Here is a 24,449-nt window from a genome sequence, read left to right as displayed (position 1 = left end):
CTTGTCCAGTATAATCACTTTCACATTCTAGGTGGTATTTTTAAAATTTTTCTTTAGTTCTGAAAATCTAAAAATTATCCTAGTGCTTTGAACTCAGTAATGTAGTGCTGCTTAGAAGTATGTTTCCTCCAAGATTCATTGGATATCCTGCAAAATTTCACTTTATGTTTCATTCATTTCTGTTTTCCTTTGAATTTTGATGTGAATATAATTAAAATTTTTAGCAAATAGTCATTATAACTGTTGTCAGTTTCTCAATTCTTCCACCTATAAATTGAGTTTTTACTTACAATAAACAATATATATTAACAAATGCACCCCTTTTGTAATTTTGTTTATCTTTGAATTCATTTCCAACAGATGTGTACATCATCTATATTCTGTCAGCCACTCCTCCCACTGTGCACCTCAGGACATCTTGCTCACATTTTAATTGTGAGACCACTGACAGTCTCTCCTAGCCACTGAATTACACACATTTTTCAGAACCAGAACCAGCATAGTCTAATGGAACAATGTTCTCATTATAGGTTATGTATGTTTTGTCTATTCCTGAGTTCTATGTAACAGTACCTTCTGTTATTACATTTTAAAGAGTATCTGTAGGTGTTATTGTTTGGGCATAGCAAGTAAAGCTGCAAACTGCAGCACTGGCATCCCTTATGGGCACCAGTTCATGTCCCAAGTGGTCCACTCCTGATATAGCTTCCTACAATTGGCCCGGGAAAGCACAAGATGATGGTCCAGCTCTCTGGGCCCCTGCCACCCATGTGAGAGATCTGGAAGAAGTTCCTGGAATTGGCTGGAACCAGTGCTGGCCATTGTGTCCATCTAGGGGCTTAACAAGCAGATAGAAATTCTCTTTCTCTACTTCTCTGTAACTCTTTCAAAGTAAATAACTAAATATTGAAAAATAAAGAATATCTCTAGATATAATTGCCTTCCTTGACACTTTTCCCAATTATTGTCATGATCTTTATTTTAAATACATACAGGAGCCAGTGCTATGGAGCAATGGGTTAAAGCACCAGCCTGCAACACTGGCATCCCATATGGTACCCGGGTCAAGTCTCAGCTGCTCCACTTCTGATCCAGCTCTCTGCTATGACCTGGGAAAGCAGTAGAAGATGGCCCAGGTCTTTGGGCCCCTGCACCCATGTGGTAGACCTTTCCAGACCTCTCTCTGGTTCTACCTCTCTCTCTGTAACTCTTTCAAATAAATAAAATAAATCCTTAAAAATATGCTCTTCTTTTCTTTTTTGTCATTGTAATGAAGTATTTTTCACCAAGTCCCCCCACTTTTTTAAAAGATTTATATTTATTTGAAAGACAGAGTTACAGAGAGAGAGAGAGATAGAGTGCCAGAGAGAGAGGGGGGAGAGAGAGAGAGAGAGAGAGGGAGAAAGAGAGAGATGTCTTCCATTCTGCTGGTTCACTCCCCAAATGACTGCAATGGACAGAGCTGAGTTGATCTGAAGAAAGGAGCCAGGAGCCAGGAGCTTCTTCCAAGTCTCCCACGTGGGTGCAGGGTCCCAAGGACTTGGGTCATCTACTGCTGCTTTCCCAAGCCATAGCAAAGAGCTGGATCAGAAGAGGAGCAGCCAGGACATGAACCGGCACCCATATGGGATGCCAGCCCTTCAGGCTGGGGCTTTAACCCACTGCCTCATGGTGCCAGCCCCATCCCCCTTTTTTATATCTGCTTTTCATATCATTATTGCTCCTACCAAGAAATAAGATCTATTTATGGAAACGCAATATCATTTATAAGCACTGTCTGTCTTTTGTATATTTGTTCATCTCTGAATTTACTGCTACCACTTGGATATATAATCATTCATGATGTTTTGGATAAAGGGGTTGTCTTTCCCTGATTTATGTTCATTAAGCTTTTAGTTATCATTTTAATGTAATTATAATGAACTCATATTCACCAGATGCATGAGCATGTTATTGTCATTAGAAGATTGCTCATATAATATTACTCAGTACTAATTCTGGTAATCAAAATATAAATTATATTATCTGTATTGGAATTTACCTCTACCAACAGCATATATCATAATTAACCTAGGTAAGACAATCCTAGCACTGAGAAACTTAGTCCATCTTGCTTGTTTTTTTTTGTTGTGGGATGAACAAAACCAAAAATTTTGCTAAGGGTTCTTGGCCTGTTCTATATGTACCCACCCTCCTCCATGAAAAATGCCTTTTACCAATATAGTAAATCTATCTTTTGAGGTGATATAGATTTTAACTTTTCTGGTGGTCTAGAACACTGTAAATAAATCTATGATTATTGATATTTTAGAAAGTATAGATTTAGATGCTGATGCATTTCAGTTATGATTTTAATAGTAAATGTCATTAAATATCCTTGATTTTCTGAAATTTATTATTTTCTCAAATTTAAAGTAATTGTTAGCCCTTTTAGTTCACCAAGTTACCTCACATCTGCTTGCCACTATATTTTTGCTCTTCAACTTACTGCTTTGTGCTACTTCCAGTAATCAATGTATAACTTATATGGTAACATGTGTATACCATTATTTGGTTTAGATGTTCTTTTACTTGAGAATATCAATTTTATCCTCCAGTCAGCCTACCTACCAGAGAAGCTGAGATCATCCTGCTTGTAGGTTTCATTGTGACATCATGAAATCAATGAAAATTCCCTAAGCTTTATTGAAGTATTCACATACTCTTTTTCAGAACTGTCTCATGCCACTTTACTCATTCTCCATTCCCAGGTGATATTTGGTCAGTACTTTTGGTGTTCTAAGTGACTAAATAGTTAGTTTTGCATTGTGAATATTAGGTAAATAAATACCTAAAAATGTCTTCACATTAAAATTATCCTGGTTATTTGGATGACCTATGATTTATATCTTCATTTTTTAATTGTAATTTGTAAATGTTTTGGAATATTTGGAATAATAATGATGAAAAAATTATATGCCCTGGAAATCTATTGTGGCTCCTGTATTATAATGCTAAATACTATTAGCAGTCATGTAATATAATTTATATTATGAGGTGTACATGCCTTTTATTTCATTTGAACTGTGATTATCACCTTTATATATTGTTGATATCTTATACAGGCCAGTCCTAGTACTGTGAACATCACATTATCTTGGTTGGGTTGTTCACTGTCTCCTAGTAACTTCCCTATTTACCATTTCTTAGAACCAGCTTAATCCAACAAATTCCGTTCCCTCCTCTGGTAACATATTTTTGCCTTTTCTTGAGCTTCATGGTATTTTAAGTTTACACTTAATTATGAATTTCAAAAGTGTAGCTCCAGATATGGTATCTTTCTTTTTTCATTGTTCTTTTATAATTTTTTTTTAATTTTCAATTTTCATGTAACTGAATTGAACAATATTTTTTTCAAAAATCCATTACATATACTTGTCACTTTATTAATGTGCCTATCAAGCACTTGGGCCATCCTCCACTGCCCTCCTGGGCCACAGCAGAGAGCTGGACTGGAAGAGGAGCAACTGGGACTAGAACCTGGTATCCATATGGGATGCCGGCACCACAGGCAGAGGATTAACCAAGTGAGCCATGGCACCAGCCCTCCAACTCCATTTTTTGTACACTTTATTTTCCATATAAAGAGTCCATAGCAATTCTTAAGCAAATTATGGTAATCTTTAATATCAAAAAAGTACAGTTTGGATTATCGATATGAAAGAATCTGCTATCAGTATGAAGATAAGAGAAACATAAATGAATACTTTTATATAAAGAGATGTTAATTTTCCCATTAACTGTACAAATATATACTGAGACTATAAATATATTTTGAAATATATTGAGAATCCACACTATGTAAGATATTATACTGGGCTCTGAAGATAAAACAGACAAAATTGCTGTTCTTATTCAGGTTAGAATCTAGTGAAGAAGAAATGAAACTAAAATTACAACTCTAAATTTATGTAGATTTATTAAGATAACAGAGTTTAATATGATCACATCGGAGAATTCAATCTGCACTAGAACCAGGGGAGATTTTCGTGAAGGTAGGATAAGTAGACTGAAAAATAAAAGATAGGCACAAAGCAGTTAAAAAAAGGGAGAAGATTATCTTGGCCAATCTACAACACATGCTGAAGCTCAAATGCAGTTTGCTTGTGACCAAGATAAAGTAAGGGCTGTTTATCTTCCTACATGAAACAATAAAAAATATCTGCATTATGCACAATGTTCATAATAATGGGCCTCGAGAAATGAAGCCAATACCGGAAAGCCAGAAAAGAAATGAAGTAGGCCTCACACACTCCACAGCTCCTTCTAGAGAGAGATTCTAGACCAAATCACAGGAGAAGGAACTGGGGCAGTGTCTGCCCGACTCCCTGAGCAGATGTGATGAAGCCGAGCATCTGGGAACACAAAGGCAGTCCCATATCACAGGGCAGAATAGGGGGGAGGAAAAGGCAGGAATGAGGAAGAACCAGGACTTGTTGATTCCGGGAGCGCGAGCCTCACGGCCAGACCATGGCCCGCACGCCTTCTCACTGGGGCCTCGGAGCCCCCGGAGCCTCCTGTACCTCAGGCGGCCAGGACCCGCGGTCCTCAGTTTCTTCGTCGACCCCCACTGCGGCGGGAGAGGACACCACCGCCCAACACTGCATCAGAGAAGGAACCCGACATGCCCGCCCAAGAGAGGAGAGTGAAGAGGAGGAGGAGAAAGATGATGAAGAGGAGGATGAAGGGGAGGAGAAAGAGTCTCACGGTGGAAGGCAAGAGGGAAAAAAACAAAGTAGAGAGGTTGACAGTGCAAGTCTCTTCCTTACAAAGGGAGCCATTTACAGTTGCACAAGGACGGGGCAGGCACTTTGTGAAACTGAAAGGATGTATTTGTTTCTGAGTAAGAAAAAAGCAGATAAAATTAGAAATCTACAAAAACTGCTTTACAATAGACCAGACACAGTGTCCTCATTGAAGAAGAATGTGGGTCAGTTCAGAGGTTTTCCACTTGAAAATGAAAGTATTCAGTATAAAAAGAAGGAAGAAATGTTGAAAAAGTTTAGAAATGCCGTATTAAAGAGCATCTGCGTGGTTCTTGATTAGGAGAGGTCAGGTGTAAATAGTGAACGAGTGAAGAGGATCTTGAATTTCTTATTGCATCCAAAGCCTTCTGGCAAACCATTGCCAAATTCTAGAAAGACTTCTAGCAAAGGCAGGAAGAAGGTGCGCAACAGCTCTGGAACAACAAGGAAGGCGAAGCAAACCTAATATCCTGAAATTCTGTTAGATGAGTCTAGTAGTGATGATGAAAAGAAAAACAAGAGTCTTCAGAGGATGAAGGTAAAGAAAGTGAAGAGGAGCCATCAAAAAAGACTTCTAATAGAGAAAAACCTAAACAGAAAGCTACTGCAAAAGTAAAATGTCTGTAAAAAGTGCTAATGTTAAGAAAACAGACAGCAGCACCGCCAAGAAGAATCAAGACAGTTCAAGGAAGAAAGTGAATCTGAGGATAGTTCAGATGATGAACCTTTAATTAAAAAAATTGAAGAAACCACCTACAGAAGAAGAGTTAAAGGAAACAGTAAAGAAATTATTGGCCAAATCTAACTTGGAGGAAGTCACAATGAAGCAGATTTGTAAAGAGGTATAGGAAAATTATCCTGCTTATGAGTTAACTGAAAGAAAAGATTTCATTAAAACAACTGTTAAAGAATTAATTCTTGAGACTGAGATGACTTGTTTCCATAGATTCGAAGATCTGATTTATACCATTGTACTAGCAAAGAGAATGTATTTCCTTTTCTAAATCCTTGTTAAGCATTGTGGTAGGACAAACCTGCTGACCCTTTATTATCTTGAGTGTAATGTAAAATTGAGTTTGCCATTTTAAATTGCATTTCTATTCAGTTTTTAGTTAAAATTCTTGCATGGCAGCAATTATTTCTTTCTTTTATAGTTGTATTTTGTACAATTTTGATTTATATAAGGATATAGATCCTTGAGTTGTGGTTTCTAGTGCACTTCATATTAGCTTGCTTAAGACATTCTTTTAATCAGGTAGAACAAAAGCTATTATAACCGGCATTCATACACAGACTATTTCAGCATTTAGTACATGAACTATTTTGAATCCACATCTCTTCTGTCAGAGGGAAAGCTTCAGTGATGGTGTGTTCATCATGTAACAATACACATGCTACAGTTGTCCAGGACTAGATTGGAACTTCTCTCCTGCACGTGTCTATTTGCCAAGTTGTCAGCATCACAGAAGTGACAGATGTTATTTCTGTATTTTTAAAGACCAATTTGTTGTATATAAGGTTTTTAATTTCTTTTGTGAAGATCAATTTTTAAACTCACACAGGTAGGTTTCTTTCCACTTGTAAATGATAAAATGTCAGTGTTGAGGCAGATAGTGTGACAGCAGTGAAAGAATTCAGTGACAGGACACTAAAGGGACAAACTGTGCTCCTGCTTTGCCTTTAAAGTGTCATCAATTTGTAGTTTTAGTGTTAACTCTGCAAAAATGTTTGTTGATACATTTTATATTAAGGACAGACCAAAATCAATACATCAAAATTTCAAAAACTTTGGGAAGAGGGGTTATATACAAGCACATTTGGCTTATTAGTAAATGAAATAATTCTTATTAACTGCTTTGCCCATATAAAATGTTCATATTTACAGAAAACTTGACCACCCTCATAATGATGATAAAGGTACCAGGTAATGGTGCCAGAAATGTTAGGCGATAGTGGCTATCTCTGACAAAGTATTTCGCAGAAGTGATAATATGCTTATCTTTGCCATTAAAGAAATTCAGTGTATTTGTGTATTTGTGGCTGTGGGGTTTGAAATTTTGGCCAATCAGGATTCTAGGTGATCAGTATATGGACCACTCTTTTTTTTTGCTATGAATATAAAAATAAATAAGAATGTTCATATTTTGTGTCTTTTTTCTCACTGTAGATACCCACTTTTTCCTGTGTATTATCCCTCAAATGCCTTTACATCTACATGTTCTTTTATTTATTTTGACAGGCAGAGTTAGACAGTGAGAGAGAGAGACAGAGAGAAAGGTCTTCCTTCCATTGGTTCACCCCCCAAATGTCCGTTATGGCCGGTGCACTGCGCCAATCTGAAGCCAGGAGTCAGGTGCTTCCTCCTGGTCTCTCATGCGGGTGCAGGGCCCAAGGACCTGGGCCATCCTCCACTGCCTTCCTGGGCCACAGCAGAGAGCTGGACTGGAAGAGGAGCAACTGGGACAGAACCAGTGCCCCAACTGGGACTAGAACCTGGTGCCAGCACCGCAGGTGGAGGATTAGCCTAGTGAGCCACAACGCTGGCCTACATGTTCTTTTTTTTTTTTACTTTTATTTAGTAAATATAAATTTCCAAAGTACGGTTTATGGATTACAATGGCTTCCCCCGCCCCAACTTCCCTCCCACCTGCACCCCTCCCATCTCCCACTCCCTCTCCCATTCCATTCACATCAAGATTCATTTTCAATTATCTTTATATACAGATTGATTTAGTATATATTGAGTAAAGATTTCATCAGTTTGCACCCACACAGAACATAAAGTGTAAAATACTGTTTGCCTTAAGTGTGTGAAATTATTCATAGGCTAAGCATGGTTCTGATCCACATAACAAATCATAAAACAAGACTGGCAAAGATGAACCTGTTTATAAGGAACTTAACTGCATCAAAAAATCAGTCTGGAAACAGGTAAGTGGAAGCATAAAAATTGTTTTAAAAACTAACCTACAGTTATAAATATATAAATAACAGTGCCAGTGATTGTCACTATACTAGATGGAAATTAACATATATTACACATCATAAAAATATGTGCATCTTTGAGACAGTGCTAATCTAGGATAAAACTTTAAGTGAATAATATTAGCCCCTGGGGCAAGTGCCGTGGAACAGTAGGTTAATCCTCCACCTGAGGCTCCGGGATCCCATAAGGGCACCAGTTCTAGTCCCAGCTGCTGCTCTTCCAATCCAGCTCTCTGCTATGGCCTGGGAAAGCAGCAGAGGATGGACCAAGTGCTTGGGTCCCTGCACCCATGTGAAAGACTGGGAAAAAGCACCTGGCTCCTGGCTTCAGGTGGGTGCAGCTCCAGCCATTGTGGCCATTTGGGGAGTGAACCAACAGAAGGAAAACCTTTTTCTTTCTCTCTCTCTCACTGTCTATAACTCTACCTGTCAAATAAAAATAAACAAATAAATGAAAAATAATATATATATATATATATAAGCCCCAAAAGATGGAGAGGAAAAAATCTGAAAGGAAAAATAGCAATTTTTTTCTAAGTTTAATGAGAATTATAATCTTACACTAGAGGGAAGGGTGTAACAGGACAATGAGAAATTATTGTATTTTTATTATATATAATGTGCTAGGGTGTTACTTCCAATTGGACTATGATAAATTGAAATCTATGTTATCAGTGGTAAAGCAGCTACTAAGGTATCAAAACAAAGGATTTTAATTAATAATTCCTCCTAAAATAGAAATATAACCAAATCATAAAATAGTAACTGGGGCTGGCAGTGTGGCTCAGGCAGATAAAGCCCTAACCTGCAGCACTGGCATCACATATGGTCATTGGTTCGAGTCCTGTCTGCTCTAATTCTGATCCAGCTCCCTGCTAATGGCCTGGGAAAGCAGCAGAAGATGGCACAAGTGCTTGGGCTCCTGCCCCTGTGTGGGAGACCTGGAAGAAGTTCCTGGCTCCTGGTCTCAGATCAGCTGATTTCTGGCCATTGTGATCATTCAGGGAGTGAACCAGCAGATGGAAGACCTCTCTCTCTCTCCCTCTCTTTCCCCCTGCCCCATAACTACATCTTTCAAATGAATAAAAATAAATAAAATAGTAATCTAAAATAAAGCAGAATTGTGTAACAACATATGGAATTAAAAGAAAGCAATATTATGACAGATAAGTTGAATTATATAAATATTCATTTTAAAAGAAAGTAGTCTAAAATCTCAATAAAAAGTCAAATGATTAGACAGTACAGAGAAAATAAGATGAATTGTATACTCCCTAGCAGATATATACATTAAATGTAAAAACACAAATTCATTTAAAAATGGAAAATATTTGCCACATTAACATTTGACAAATGAAAACTGAGGAATATGAGCTTTAGCAAGGTGTATTTTATTACCAAAACTACCATGAGCAATAAAAATGCCATTTCATAATCACAAGAAGTTCAATTAATCAAGACAATGCAATAATCCTAAAATTTATGCATCTAATAAAGTTTCAAAATGCATGTTTTAAAATAAGGTAGAGTTTTGGGGCCGGCGCTGTGGCACAGCAGGTTAACACTCTGGCCTGAAGCGCCAGCATCCCTATGGGCACCGGTTTTAGTCCTAGCTGTTCCACTTCTGATTCAGCTCTCTGCTATGGCCTGGGAAAGCAGTGGAAGATGGCCCAAGTCCTTGGGCCCCTGCACCTGTGTGGGAGGCCCAGAAGTTCCTGGCTCCTGGCTCCTGGCTCCTGGCTCCTGGCTCCTGGCTCCTGGCTCCTGGCTTTGGATCAGCAAAGCTCAGGCCATTGCGGCCAATTGGGAAGTGAACCATTGGATGGAAGACCTGTCACTATCTCTGCTTCTCCTCTCCGTAACTCTGACTTTCAAATAAATAAATACACCTTTAAAAATTAGTTTTTAAATAGAAAAAAAATTTCAAGTATCATCTGATATCCCAGTACCTTTTATAAAGCAAATGGTAGAACAAGTAGGAAGAAAATCTGCAAAAGTATACAGGACTCTCAAGTATCCATAGGACATTTACCAAAATAGATGTTGTAGACCATAAAACAAATATTAATTACAGGTTAATATGAAAGTGATAGTATACAAATTATGTTCTATGACCACAAACCAACCAAATCCAAAAGAACTATCACATTGAAGTATCAGGAAAACACTGAAGTACTTAGCAACTCAGTAGAACACATTGCAGTAAAACTGAGTCCAAGAGGTAATAAAGAGAGACATTAGAAGGTATAAACGCTGAATGAAAATACAGCATAGGGGAATCTGTGTAATGTATCTTTAGAGACACTAAAGAAAAAAATAGCAGTAAATGTCTCTAAGGGGTTTTCAGAAGTTCTTTATAAAAACACACCTTGGGGACAGAGCTGTGGTGTAGCTGGTAAAGCTGCCGCCTGCAGTGCCGGCATGCCATATGGGTGTTGGTTCAAGTCCCTGCTGCTCCACTTCTGGTCTAGCTCACTGCTGTGGCCTGGGAAAGCAGTGGAAGATGGCCCAAGTCCTTGGGCCCCTGCCCACATGAAGGAGACCCGGAAGAAGCTCCCTGGGTCCTCAATTCTGATCTATGCAGCTCCAGCCATTGTGGCCAACTGGAGAGTGAACCATCGGATGGAAGACCTCTCTCTCTTCCTCTGCTCTTTCCATTTAACTCTTTCAAATAAAAAAAAATCTAAAAAAAAAACACCACACATTTAAAAGAGAATTGAATGTTCTCTGAAATTTTTGAAGCCCCCTCATATAAGGATTGTCTCAAATCAATTACCTTGATTTGTACCTAAGGAAACTAGAAAAAGAGCAAAGTAAACCCCAAACAACAGGTAGAACACAAAGATAAACGTCTGCTGTGGTCTGATCAGAGCACTAAATGTTGACAGGTGATCAAGAGGGAACCAGGTTATCACCGGGTGAGGCTGTGAGGTGGCCAGGTGCATTCAGAAACCTCACAACACAGATCCAGTGTGTGTTTTTTCATTTATCCCCTTGAAGATTCTGGGAATGTCCATCTAGACACCAGAAACCAGACCTCTGACTCACCCCAACTTGCCAGGGCCATGATCTGAGACCCCCACTTTCACATCCACTGTGAGTCCGTTTCTGTGGTTTGTAAACTACTAGGGCTATGATAGCTCCCCAGAGCAGTTCAGGTAAACTGCATCATCAAGGATAAATCCAATGATGCAGTCCCGGAAGTGGCGTCCCCAGCACGGAGAACAAGGTCAGCCCCATGGGGACTGCAGCCTGTCCCTGGGTGGCTCTGGTGCCTGTGGAGAGTACACCCCCTAGTGGTCGTGCACTACAGAGTATAAAACGGAGACAGGAAGTCGGGGGCGCCCTTGAGCCTCTGCGTCACTTGTCCTATGGCGGGAGAATGAACCACTTGTGATGCCCACATAGCGACTCCTTATGACATGTACAGTTCTGGCTTTGAGGCCTCTGCCCCACACATTTCTCGGGTCATCCTTTGGCTGTTAATAATTCACCTCAGACACAGGCAAGGATGCCCCACAGCACTGCACCATGCAGCACACAGTCTGTCAGTGAGCAGGGCATCACCATAAAGAATCAGCACCAGTGCCTCTCAGCCACACAATCCACGCAAACGTGCCTGTCTGTCCCCATGAATGCACATGAGCCAGTGCATACCCACTTTTATTGTGAAACGCGAAAAAAGTCAATAAAACTTGAAAAACATAGGAGAAAAAAATCAATGTAACAAACCCTGTGTGGAAACTAAAATCAACATCTATCCTATTCAGTTTGGTTGATCAGAATTAAACAAAAAGACATATTATTAACAGAAAAAATTACCAATAAATATATAAATCCTTTAAAAAAGATTTGAGAGGATACAAATGTTGTACATAGAGAAGATAATTCAGCAACGGTGTCAACACAGAAGCAAGCTGAAGCAATGGAACAGAACACATGCTGAAAATCTAGAGCTTTTAAGTGCAAAATATACTTGAACATATATGCTTATGCAGTGCAAATGTGTTTAAAAAATCACCCTGTAACATTCTAAACTTAGACATTTTCTTATAAAATTACTGAAAGTATAAAGCAAAGGAAGATATTATGGGTATCTAGAAAGCTAGGCACTGATGAGGAAAATGAATGGCAATGAGGGGTTTCAAATTATCTGAAACTATAGAAAGAAAAATGTGAAACCATAAAACTCCTCTTACACAGATGTGCCTAATAGGAATCTTCTTAAAACTTCCACTTGACATAGGCATTTACAAACTTTATTATTTTTTTTGTAACATAAAAGCCATGTCTCTCACCTGGTATCAAGGACACAATGTCCTTAAGGATTAGGATTAATTTAATTTTTTATTTATTGAAAGAGAGAGAGAGAGTAGAGACAGAGAGAGAAAGCTTTATCTCCCATCCACTAGTTGACTATCCCAATGACCACAATGGCCAGCACTGCCCCAGGTCAACACCAGGAATGTGGAACTCCACCCAGGTTCCCACATGGGTAGCAGAAGCCCAACCACGTGGACCACCTACTACCATCCCAGGCACATTGCTAGGGAGTTGTAATGGAAGCAGAGAATCTAGGACTCAAATTGGAACTTAGATATGCAATGCCTGCATTGCATGCATTGGCTTAACCCAGTACAACACAACACCAGCCCCAGATTATTTTGATTTTACATCTGGATCATTCAATGATCTTCCACCTATGAAATTCTACAATAGAAAAATATTTATCTTCCAGACTATTTGGATCAAAACCCTTATAGCATATTATTAGAGAATTGGGTGTCAGATTTTTTAAAATGTCAGTGCCCTGAAAGCCACTCTATAAATAATGGTATTTAGGTACAAGGCCATATTATGTTACTTTAGGTGTAATTTTTATTGAACTACTTTCAATTTAAAAGTTCCCTATCACTGAAGAAAGAACCCAGGCTAAAAAAAATTAGCTCTCTGGAAAAATCAGGTTTTTTTTTTTTTAATTTAAGGTATGCAAGTTTCATGTATTTCATATATACAGATTTTGGAACATATTTTAATTCAATACAGTGAGGCTGTCAGTCATTCATGAGGCTATTTCCATGGCTTAAAGCCCCAAACACAAACCACCTCTCTACCATTCACAATCTTTTCAATAACTGTTATCCATAGTTTTCATTTAAAAATAAAGGACAAAAGCAGTAGGATGCATAAATACTCCTTGAAAATATAAACAATTCATTAGGAAAAGTGGCTTATGATGCAAAACCTCTAAACATGATAGGATAATGAATTTGGATTCTGTGTAAACTTAATCATAGGATAATGGAAAGTCAGTAAAACAGGATGCTTCAAATATAAATAGTCACAAAATATTGTTTGTAAAGGTTAGATTTGTCTCTATGACATTGGTTTTAAGGATTATAATGATGATTATAATAGAGAATATAAAAACTGGTTTTTAAAACTTTAATAATTTCTGTATTAATACAATATATTTTTCTATTCAATAAAAAAGAAACATAGCAAAAAATATGGAGGTCCATAAAGAAATTATGCAAAGTCATTCCAGTTAAGAATACACAATATCAAACACCAGCATTGTGGCACTGTTGGTTAAGCTACCACCTGGGATGCTGGCCTCCTCTATGAGAGCTGGTTTGGGTGCCTAAAGCTTCACTCCTAATACAGTTTCCTGATAATGTTAATTATAATGCTTCCAGCCACAGAGGATGGTCCAAGTACATGGGCCCCTGCCACCCCAATGGGAGACTCAAATGGGGTTCCAGGCTCCCAGCTTCAGCCTGGTCCAGCTGCAGCCATTGAGGTCATTTGGGGCAATAAATCAGAAGTTGGAAGGGATCTCAATCTCTCTCTCTAACTCTGCTTTTCAAATAAAATACATTGGTAACAAAAAAGAAAAAGCGACATCAAAAAATGTGAAAATCATTTGTGGCCTTTCAAAAATATTTATTTGTAAGTCAGAGTTGCAGAGAGAGAGAGAGAGAGAGAGAGAGAGAGAGAGAGACTCTTCTATGCACTAGTTCACTCCCCAAATGGCTGCAACAGCTGAGTTTGGGCCAGGCTGAAGCCAGGAGCCAGGAGTTTCTTTCAGGTTGCCCAAGGGAGGTAGGGGCCCAAGGACCCAGACCATTCTCCTCTACTTTCCCAGGTGCATCACCAGGGTGCTGGATCAAACTCAAACTGGCACCCATGCGGGATGTAGGCACTGCAGATGGTGACTTAACCTGCTGCATCAAGCACTTCCCCATGTTTATTTTAGAGGCAGAGTTGCAGAGAGAGAAAGATAGACAGATCTTGCATTCTCTGGTTCACCCCCAAATGGCTGCAGTATCTGAGGTGGACAAGGCCAGCCAAAAGCCAGGAGCCAATGGTTTCATCGTGGTCTCCCACATAGGTGCAGGGTTTCAAGCACTTGTGTCATCCTCTAATGATTTCCTTGGTGCATTAGCATCAGCTGGATTGGATTTGGGGAGTGAACCACTGGATGGAATACTGTCTCTCTGTTTCTCTGTCTCTCCCTCTGTCTGTCTGGAACTTGGCCTCTCAAATAAATTAATTAATTAATCCCAATTCATGTGAACTATTTAAACCAACTGAAAGGACTGGATTCCTCCCAAACTCCTGTTAAGCAGTTAGCATGATCTTCATCAGAAAATCAGAAAAAGATACAAAGAGAATGAACTATAGACCAATATCTCTGATGAGCATAGATGCAGAAATCCTCAACAAATTACTATCTAATAGAATCCATCACCACATCAGAAAGATCACTCACCCAGACCAAGTGAGATTTTTCCATCATATGCAGGGATTGTTCAATATGTACAAATCAATAAATGTGATACATCATATCAGCTAATTGAAGAATGAAGGCTGTATGTATGATTATCTCAATAGATGCAGAGAAAGCATTTGATAAAACACAAAATTCTTTCATGATAAAATTTTAAGCAAATTGGGTATACAGGGAGCATTTCTCAACACAATCAAGATAATATATGACAAACCAACAGTCACCATGATATTTTTGGGTGAGAAGTCAGAAGCATTTTCACTGAGATTCAGAACTAGACTAGGATGTGCTGCTCCTCCGCACGCGGAGGAGCCGCACCGGACCGGGCGCTTGTTGTTCCCTTTTTTTACAAGTCCTTTCTATAGTAAAGTAAGAATAAGTAAACAGCAAACTCCCAAAGCAAGAATGAGTAGAGAGAAATGAGAAAGAACGAAGTAACGAACTTCCCCGCGAACTCTCCAACGCACTCTCCAACCAACCCACACCACCATGCCGTCTCTCTCCTCCTATATAGTCCTCTCCACCAATCCCAACTCGGCTGCCCACACGCCGAGCACGCCGCTCTCCTCCAATCAGGAGCAGCTCCTGCAGCTTGTCAAGTTGGTGAGAGGCAGCTGGGTAGAAGCTGTTTACTTCTCTCCCAGCGCCATATTGTGGGAGAGCAGATGCATAGAATAAATCTTAATTCCAGTAACAGTATAGTCCGAATTGCTCCCCACAGATCCCCCTTTCTTTTTATTTTTTGGCGTTGATACGCGCCTGTGTAAAGTTCAGTGTGATCTTCATGCTATTGACTCTTGTTTGTCGTGCTACTTCAGAGTTTGTTGAAAAATGTCCCGTATTCCAAAGATCCCAGGGATTGGTTATTCATTGTTTTCTTCCTCAAATGGAGTTTTCTTCTTCTAGATCTTCTGCTGGCAGGTTTATCAACCGAATTCTTCTCTCAGGGGTCCATATTGGTTGTGCCGCACCCTGTGGAAAAAAACAAACGGCGCCTCGTACTCTTCTGAGTAAGGGGAACGGGCCTTTCCATTGGTTGTCCTGTAAATCCTTCCACATTACCCACTGTATTGATTCCTTATCAACTGATTGAGTATGCATTTCTGCAGGTGTTTTACCGTTCTTTTTCTTGTTCAAAAAATTAATTGTATAAAGAGCTAGGGCCAAGACATCCTTGTTGGATGTGGCCATTTCCCCTATTCCCCCTTTTTGTTTAATTATTAAATTTTTTAAATATAAGTGAGCGCGTTCTACCACAGCTTGCCCTTGTGGATTGTATGGAATACCGGTAATATGGGAGATTCCAAATTCTTTCAAAAATGCAGCAAAACGCTTTGATGTATACGCTGGGCCGTTATCCGTTTTGATCACATGAGGAACTCCCCAGGCTGCAAAAGCCTGCAAGCAGTGTTGGATTACTTGTTGTACTCCTTCTTTATTCATGGCTGTGGCCATAATTACACCTGAGTATGTATCTACAGTGACATGAACACAGCTTTGTCGCCCAAAAGAGGGGATATGTGTAACGTCCATCTGCCAGATATGTCCTGGTTTAAGGCCACGGGGATTGGCTCCCGCAGGAATCTTTGGAACTATGGTAACAACGCACTTTTCACAGGATCTAATGATATCTTCTGCTTGCTTGCGGGGAATATTAAATTTAAAACTTAAAGTGTGGGTGTTAACATGCCATTTAGAGTGATATTCTTTAGCTTGTTCCAAAGCGGTGCATGCAAGCAAGAATCTTGAATAGTGATCTGCCATCATGTTTCCTCGAGTAAGTGGGCCAGGTAAATTAGAATGAGCTCTTATGTGGCCTATGTAAATAGCATGCTCTCTTTGATTTAATAACCCCTGAATTTCACTTAGATAAGAATAGACTGAGGAGGATTTAAGAATAAGGCACTGTGTAGCGAGCATCTGAACTGCATTCACCACATATGCACTATCAGACAAAATATTCATGGGTGCGCTCTCTCTGCGTAATACTGTTGCGATAATAGCTAATTCTGCATGTTGTGGAGAAGGGGATGCTGTTAAAACGAAATATCGTTGATTGTTAAATATAGCTGCTCCTGTTCCGCCTTTAGCTCCATCCGTAAATACGGTAACTGCCCCTTGAATTGGATCCCTTCGCACCTTCTGCACCCGTTTTATTGAAACCTGTGTGCAGAAGTTAACAAATGGATGGCGAGGGTAGTGATTGTCAATCTCTATTTGTAGAATGAGAACTATGTATGCCCATTGCCAGCATTCCCTTGTAAAGGCTTCTACTGCCTCTTGAGCAAAGGGAACTACACATCGCTTTGGAGTCTTCCCCGCCATTTCTGTCGCCTTTTTTATTGCTGTTAATATTAAATCGGCCACCGCAATGCCTTGGGTGTATAGTACACGCGGTGCATGTGAATGTGGGTATACAAACAACAAGGGTCCTCCTTGCCAAATGACTGCGAAGGGATACAGCTGTTCCATAAAAATTAATATTTCTAGGGCTTGTTGTGGATCACATCTTTCCATCTGCATTGCTTTAATTTGTTTTTCAATTTTCTGTAACGCCAAGCGGGCTTCTATTGTCAATCTACGAGGGGAATCAAGCTGGGCATCTCCTTCTAAAATATTGAATAATGGCATCATATCTTCGGTAGTTAATTTACAATAGGGCCTCAACCAATTTAAATTGCCACATAATTTTTGGAAGTCATTAAGGGTCTGTAACCCATCTATTGCAATTTCAAATTCTAATGGGGTTACCTTTTCAGAAGTTACTTTAAGTCCTAAGTACTGTACTACTTCCCCTTTTTGTATCTTCTCTGGCGCTACTTGTAACCCAACTTTTTCCAAATATAATAGCAGCAGCTTATATGCTTCCATTAGGTGACTTTTACTTTCAGCCGTTATTAACAAGTCATCCATGTAGTGTAAAATTTGTACTTTTGGGCACTGTTGTCGAACCGGCTCTACTGCCTGGTCAATATATAGCTGGCATATGGCAGGACTGTTAGTCATTCCTTGGGGAAGCACCTTCCATTCATATCTTTTGTCGGGACCTTGATGATTAATGGAAGGTACGGTGAAAGCAAACCTCTGAGTGTCTTGTTCATGTAGAGGTATGCTAAAAAAGCAGTCCTTTAGATCGAGTACTATTAGTGGCCAATGCTTTGGGATCATAGTAGGAACCGGGAGTCCGGGTTGCAATGCCCCCATGGGTTGCATCTGCTGATTAACAGCCCGTAAATCATGCAACAACCGGTATTTCCCTGATTTTTTCTTTATCACGAATATTGGCGTATTCCATGGGGAGGTTGATGGTTGCAAATGGCCTGCCTCTAATTGTTGTGATACTATATCATTTACCGCAGCCAACTTTTCCTGGGTAAGGGGCCACTGTGGTATCCACTTTGGCTTGTTGTCCAGCCATGACAATGGCAGCGGCTGCATCTCAGTGGCCCCCACGAAAAACCCGTGTCCTGTCTTTTAAAATCGCCTATGGGCTGGGCTAGGTCCCTTCTGCCTTCTCTGGAGCCTAATCCTCTCTCCTGATATCCCTTTTTATACATAATACGCCGTCCTGTAGAACTCTCCAATTGATCCTCATTTGTTAACGTCAGTCCCAATTGTTCTAAAATGTCTCTTCCCCATAATGTGATGGGGAGTGCACTAACATAAGGTTGCACATTTCCCTTGTTCCCTTCTTGATCCTGCCAATGAAGCACCTGAGCACTCCTTGATGGTGTCATGGCCGCACCTAGGCCTACTAAAGTATTATCTCCTGGCTGAAGGGGCCATGACTTCGGCCAATCATTTTCCGAAATTATACTTACATCCGCACCTGTGTCTAGCAGGCCCTGAATTGACTTTCCTCTAATGGTTAAGGTCCACAGAGGTCGATCTGCTAGAGATAGGGACAAGGCTGCAAATTTCTCCCCTTGGGGTCCATTAACATCCTGCGCTCCAATCATGATCAGTATTTGAGCCACAGGTTCTTCTGGTTTGATTTGAATAATACCCTTTGTAGATTGTATTAGCACTTTTAACTTATCACAAGGTAATTGAATGACTCCGGTGATGACCATTAGGCCTCTCAAAGCATTTGTTTCTTTTCCTACGATTATTCCAAGTCCGTTATGCTCCGCTGAAATTGTTTCTGCCCTCACCTCTATGGCTTGTGGCCCCATTTGAGGTGTCAGTACCGAATATTCGGTGGCTCGTAACTCTGCGCGGTAAATATTTGGTTTTGGGACCGTGGCACCCACCGATTGTTTTGGCCCCGGGGTGCAGGGGCCCACATTCCGTTTTTTTGCTGTTGACCATATACACCTGATCTTCTTATGGGGCCCGGCTCATTTGGCATCCTCTGGGGATTGCCTGCGCTGTTTATTTTAAAGTAACATTCACTGACCCAATGATTTCCTCTTCTACAGCGTGGGCAAAGGCCTGGTCTTCTCGAGTTCTCTATGCCCTGCCGATCTCGGGCTGGAAATCTGGCCCTACATTCTCTCATTAGATGCCCTTCTCGACCACATTTAAAGCATATACGTCCCCTCATGTTCTGTCTAAATTGTCGGGTTACTGCTACTGCAGCATGTGATCCAGAAACTACATCATCCATGACATCCCTACAGATTTTCAAAAAGGTAGGGATGTCCTTATGCTGCCATGGTCTAAGAGCTTCCCGACATGTTTTATTGGCCTGCTCATACGCCAATCTTTTGACTAAGGGCATTGCTTCTTCCACGGTTTCGAAAATGTTTCCTGCTGCTTCCATTAATCGGTTCACGAAATCAGCGTAAGGCTCAGTAGGGCCCTGTACTATCTTAGTTAGGCTGTGTCTTACTTCTCCTTTTCTGGGTATCACCTTCCAGGCTCTCCTTACTATTTCTCGCACCTGTAAGAGGACAGCTGTTGGTAATCGGGCCTGCTCATCGGGACTGGCAAATCGCCCTTCTCCATTTAACATTTCCTCATCCCATGCTTGATTCCCTGTTTGATAGTTCTGCTTTGAATATTCTCGCGCAAATTCTTTATAGGCAGCTAGCCACAAGAGGAAGTCACCCCCGCCTAACACCGCCTTTACTAAGTTTCTCCAATCCTCAGGTATTAGGCCTTGCTGCCCGATGTTATCAAGGATTGCCTGAGTGTAACTTGCATGGGGCCCATACAATTGTACTGATTGCTGCAACTCTTTAAGTAATTTATGGTCAAGAGGCGTCCATCCCCTGTTTCCCTGTGGATCCTGAATTACAGGAAACACCTGGCCTGGTTCCTGGTACTGCTCCCAAGCAGGTTTTCTATAAACAGCTCCCCTTTGCTTGTTTTCGGTTCTTGGCCTTTCTAGCTCCTCCTGCATACCTACTCCCTCCATCACTCCTTCTTCCTCCCACTCTTCTTCAATCTCATGGGGAAAAAAGGGGCTTTTCTTTACAGGAGGAAACTTTGGTAGTACCAATGGGCGATACCGGGGTGGTGATTCATCCTTTATGGTTGAATTTGCCAGCCTTGTATGGCCAGGCATCTCTCTTGGGGGCGAGGTTCCCTCCTCAGCTTCCTTCTCCCCCCCATAAGCTTCCTGGCTCTCTAAATCCTTCTTTGATTTTCTTCTCACTTGTTCGTTACAATAGTTGCTCGCCTGGCTGCCCTGCCATAATTCTTCCTGCATTTCACTCCCCTCATTAAGCAACAACTCGATCCCTTCCGTGGGGTTCTGAAGCACCTGATCAACGAGTTGCCACAGCTTCAGCACTTCTATCGGTTCCCCAGCCTCGCGCATTTTCCGTCCCACCTGCCTCCACTGCTGTGGAAACCAGGGGGACGTCTCTACGATTGCTCTTACGAATGCATGAATTTTCCTCCCCCCTCGTTTCCCTTGCTTAGAGGAAAAGCTGCGACGAGGTGGGGAGTAGGAAGAGAGAGAGAGAGAAACCATATTTAGCCCATAAATGATCTTTAGGGAGAAACAGAGGATGGTGCCCAGGAGGAGGAAGAGGTAGCCAGTGGGCAAAGAGTAGCCAAAGAACTCCATTGTCTGTACCGTCTGTGACATGTTGGAGCAGTGAGCGTAATGGAAGACTGAGTCTCCCAGACGTTCCCAGTTAATACCTCCTTCCTAGCTTCTAATTTTCTTCCCCCGCGGCTTTTTTCCTAGGTTCTGACTAGCTTTTCACCGGCACTCTTTCCGTCCGGCCTTCCCCTAGGCTCTTTGCTAGTCTCTCTCTCCAGTAATTTCCCACTTCTTCCCGGTCTTTCCCTCCTAGGTTTCCTATCCGAGTCACGGCACCACTTGCTGCTCCTCCGCACGCGGAGGAGCCGCACCGGACCGGGCGCTTGTTGTTCCCTTTTTTTACAAGTCCTTTCTATAGTAAAGTAAGAATAAGTAAACAGCAAACTCCCAAAGCAAGAATGAGTAGAGAGAAATGAGAAAGAACGAAGTAACGAACTTCCCCGCGAACTCTCCAACGCACTCTCCAACCAACCCACACCACCATGCCGTCTCTCTCCTCCTATATAGTCCTCTCCACCAATCCCAACTCGGCTGCCCACACGCCGAGCACGCCGCTCTCCTCCAATCAGGAGCAGCTCCTGCAGCTTGTCAAGTTGGTGAGAGGCAGCTGGGTAGAAGCTGTTTACTTCTCTCCCAGCGCCATATTGTGGGAGAGCAGATGCATAGAATAAATCTTAATTCCAGTAACAGTATAGTCCGAATTGCTCCCCACAGGATGTCCACTTTTACTACTACTATTCTGAAAGTTTTAGCCAGAGCAGTTAGACAAAAAGAAAGAAAAGGTATAAAATTGGGAAAGGAGGACATCAAAGTGTCTTTGTAGAGTATATGATCTGATACATGGGGAACCAAAAGACTCCACTAAGAGATTATAGGAATTCATAAGAGAAATTTGAAAAGTTACAAAATATAAAATCGACACAAATATCAAAAGTTTTTATATACACAGTGTCATATCTGAGAAAGAACTTTTAAGATAATTGCCATTCACAATAGCTACAAAGAATTAAATTTGTTGGGATAAATTTAACCAAGAATCCAATCAAAAATTTCTCCAGTGAATGTAACATTGAGGAAATAAATAGGAAAAGACACAAAATTGGAAAAATCTTTCATGTTCATGCATTGGAAGAAATAATTTATCAAAATCTTCATACCACCTAAAACAATTTACAGATTCAATGCAATCCCAATGAAAATACTGAAACATTTTTCTCAGATGTGGATGAAATTAATGGAAAATTCATATGAAAACATGAGACCAAAATAACGAAGCCAATCATAAGCATTAAAAGTAAACCTGGATGCGGGCCAGCACTGTGGCTCACTTGGTTAATCCTCCACCTGTGGTGCCAGCATCCCATATGGGTACCAGGTTCTAGACCCAGTTGCTCCTCTTCCAGTCCAGCTCTCTGCTGTGGCCCAGGAAGGCAGTGGAGGATGGCCCAAGTGCTTGGGCCCCTACACCTGCATGGGAGACCAGGATGAAGCACCTGGCTCCTGGCTTCAGATCAATGAAGCTCCAGCCATAGCAGCCATTTGAGGGGTGTACCAATGGAAGGAAGACCTTTCTCTCTGTCTCTCTCTCAATGTCTAACTCTGTCAAAAAAAAAAAAAAAAGGAAAGCTGGAGGCATCACAATACCAGTTAGTTAAATTTGGTAGTTAGCTAAATTACTGCTGTCTTTTCTGTAGGGAATTTTATCATTATTTATCATAGTCCTTAAAATGTCCCTACTCTGGTACCCAGAAATTTCTCTTGGGGCTAGTAATTCAACTTATACAAAGCAGTCTAAACTTAAAAATCTGACATATGCATAATGACTTATATGAAGAGTGTTTATTATAATTTTTCATCATAGAAAATTGTTACAACTTAAGTGGTCAAAAGGAGAGGTTAATATTTTCAGCCAATTAAAATCACAACCTTTATAAAGAATAGTTAACAACATGAAGGGAAAATTACACACTGTTGAGTAGGAAAAGTAGACTACAAAATAGCATGTCCATTTTGGTCATGGTTTTGTTTGTAAAAGTATACACGTATATGCATGTATCTGTGTGTAAATATTACATGACTGAATATAGAAGGAGAGTTGATCTCTTCCCATAGCCTATATTAAGCTTTCCAAATGTCCTGTGATGCACATATAATGCATACATGTAAACAGACACACTTTTAGAATGAAGTTAAGGAAGATTTTCAAACTATGTATATACTTTGAAGGCAGTTATACAGACAGTGAGGGAGGGAGCTCTTCCATCTGATGGTCCACTCTCCAAATGGCCACGATGGCCAGGACTGCGCCATGCTGAAGCCAGGAGCCAGAACTGTAATCACTCTAATATATTAGGATATTATAACATGAGAAAATAGGATTTCTTTCCGATCTCCTAGATAAGAATGATAATCAAAATGAAGGTATCTACAATGTCTCATTTTGTTTTAAATGTTTGTCTAATTGTATATTTAAATATTTATAAAATTGGTGGGGTTTTTTAAACAGATGCAATATCATTTGTATACACAATTCTAAAAGCATAATGATATATCCTTCTCTCTCTCACACTCTTCTTCCTTGTATTTTTCTTTAGTTTTTGAGATAACATTTTAAATACACGTTACAGCCAAAAAAAGTCTTAATACTTAACCAAAAAAAAGTTTAACAAGTAAAATGCAAAAAGACCCCAGTTTAGTGGGAATATAGTGAATGGCTATGAACAATGTTTAAAAATGAAGACATCAAATGAGAAACTAATGTGTCCTAATTCCTTTACAAAAAGTCTCATGGGAAATCTGTCATTATTTACCAAATATCAGTGCAAAAACATCTATTTATATGATCTCTAAAAATGGATTGTGTGTAATAAAGTAGAACTTTTCTCAAGTCTTCTTGACAGTCTCACATAGAAACTGCTTAATAAATTTAAACAGTTTCAACCTCCTTGTAAATTTTAGAAATCGTTAGGCAGTCTACACTGTTTCTAGTTAATAATTGCACATACTAGAACTACTGAGGTATTTCCTAGAAAGCTACTCAGAAAGGCCAGGTCCTGGAACTGAGACCCTGTTTCCCGCATGGGAAGAAAGGAGAACTGAGGACCCCATAGACGACAACTCGTCATGTGCATGAACCTCATACACACAGCACTGCTGCTCCCTAGTGACCACTCTGTCCACACTGCACAATTGGGGAGATGCAGGGATGCTGCCACTCAGCTCCCCACAGATGGCTCTGGGGCCCAGACTTCTCTGCTAACAGGGAAGGGGCAGGGTGCCTGGGTCCTGGGTGCCAGTCCAGACCCCACCCTGTAGACCACAGGGAACCCAGGGAAGTGCTGTGCTGACAGCAAGATGGGGCCCAAGGTTCCAGAGACGCCCTCTGGGAGCCAGCGTCCTGCCAGCAGGTACCACCAGCTTCCCCTTCCCCCACTCTGGACACCTGGCCCCACACACTCACCATTCCCGGGCGTCCAAGATGGGCTGTGTTGCAGCAGAAAAGGTCAGAGAACAGCAGATGCCGCACTAGCTCCAGAGTCTCCCAGTGGCAGAGGCTCCTCCTTGGACCTCTCTCCTCCAGGAATTTGGAACTCTGTGGTGTCACAATCCAGTGTGATTACGTGGCAGTGATGTCACCGTGCCTGACTGGACAGCTCACATAGCTGTCAGCACACAGGACCCAGAAGACACAACAAACCAGCATCGTTTACACAGGGACGGGAACTCCAGGCCGCTCCAGATGGTAGAGAGGTGAGGTCTGGGTTCAGGGGCCAAGGGCCTCCTTCAGGGCTGCACCCTTTCACCAGCAGGATCCTGCCACCTGCTGGGACCCTCCTGCCTCCCCACTGGTCTTCCTGGGAGAATCCCACCTGGAGGCTGCAGCCACCTG

General features: G+C 40.9%; 1 long non-coding RNA gene and 1 pseudogene across 4 annotated transcripts in view; one reads left to right on the top strand and one right to left on the bottom strand.

The window, feature by feature from the left end:
- LOC138847834 (uncharacterized) overlaps positions 1–24,234 on the bottom strand; it is a 55,945-nt gene extending 31,711 nt beyond the window's left edge. For all 4 annotated transcript variants that reach the window (XR_011385750.1, XR_011385753.1, XR_011385751.1 and 1 more), the window contains exon 1: positions 24,021–24,234. This is a non-coding gene — a long non-coding RNA (uncharacterized lncRNA). The remainder of the gene's footprint in view (positions 1–24,020) is intronic.
- On the top strand, positions 249–7,321 carry LOC138847829 (protein DEK pseudogene; annotated as a pseudogene).
- Positions 24,235–24,449: the final 215 nt, after the last annotated feature.

This window comes from Oryctolagus cuniculus (genome assembly GCF_964237555.1).
Source record: "Oryctolagus cuniculus chromosome 17 unlocalized genomic scaffold, mOryCun1.1 SUPER_17_unloc_1, whole genome shotgun sequence".
NCBI lineage: Eukaryota > Metazoa > Chordata > Mammalia > Lagomorpha > Leporidae > Oryctolagus > Oryctolagus cuniculus.
The sequence above is the reverse complement of the archived record's forward strand: the minus strand, read 5'-3'. Positions and strand labels throughout refer to the sequence as shown.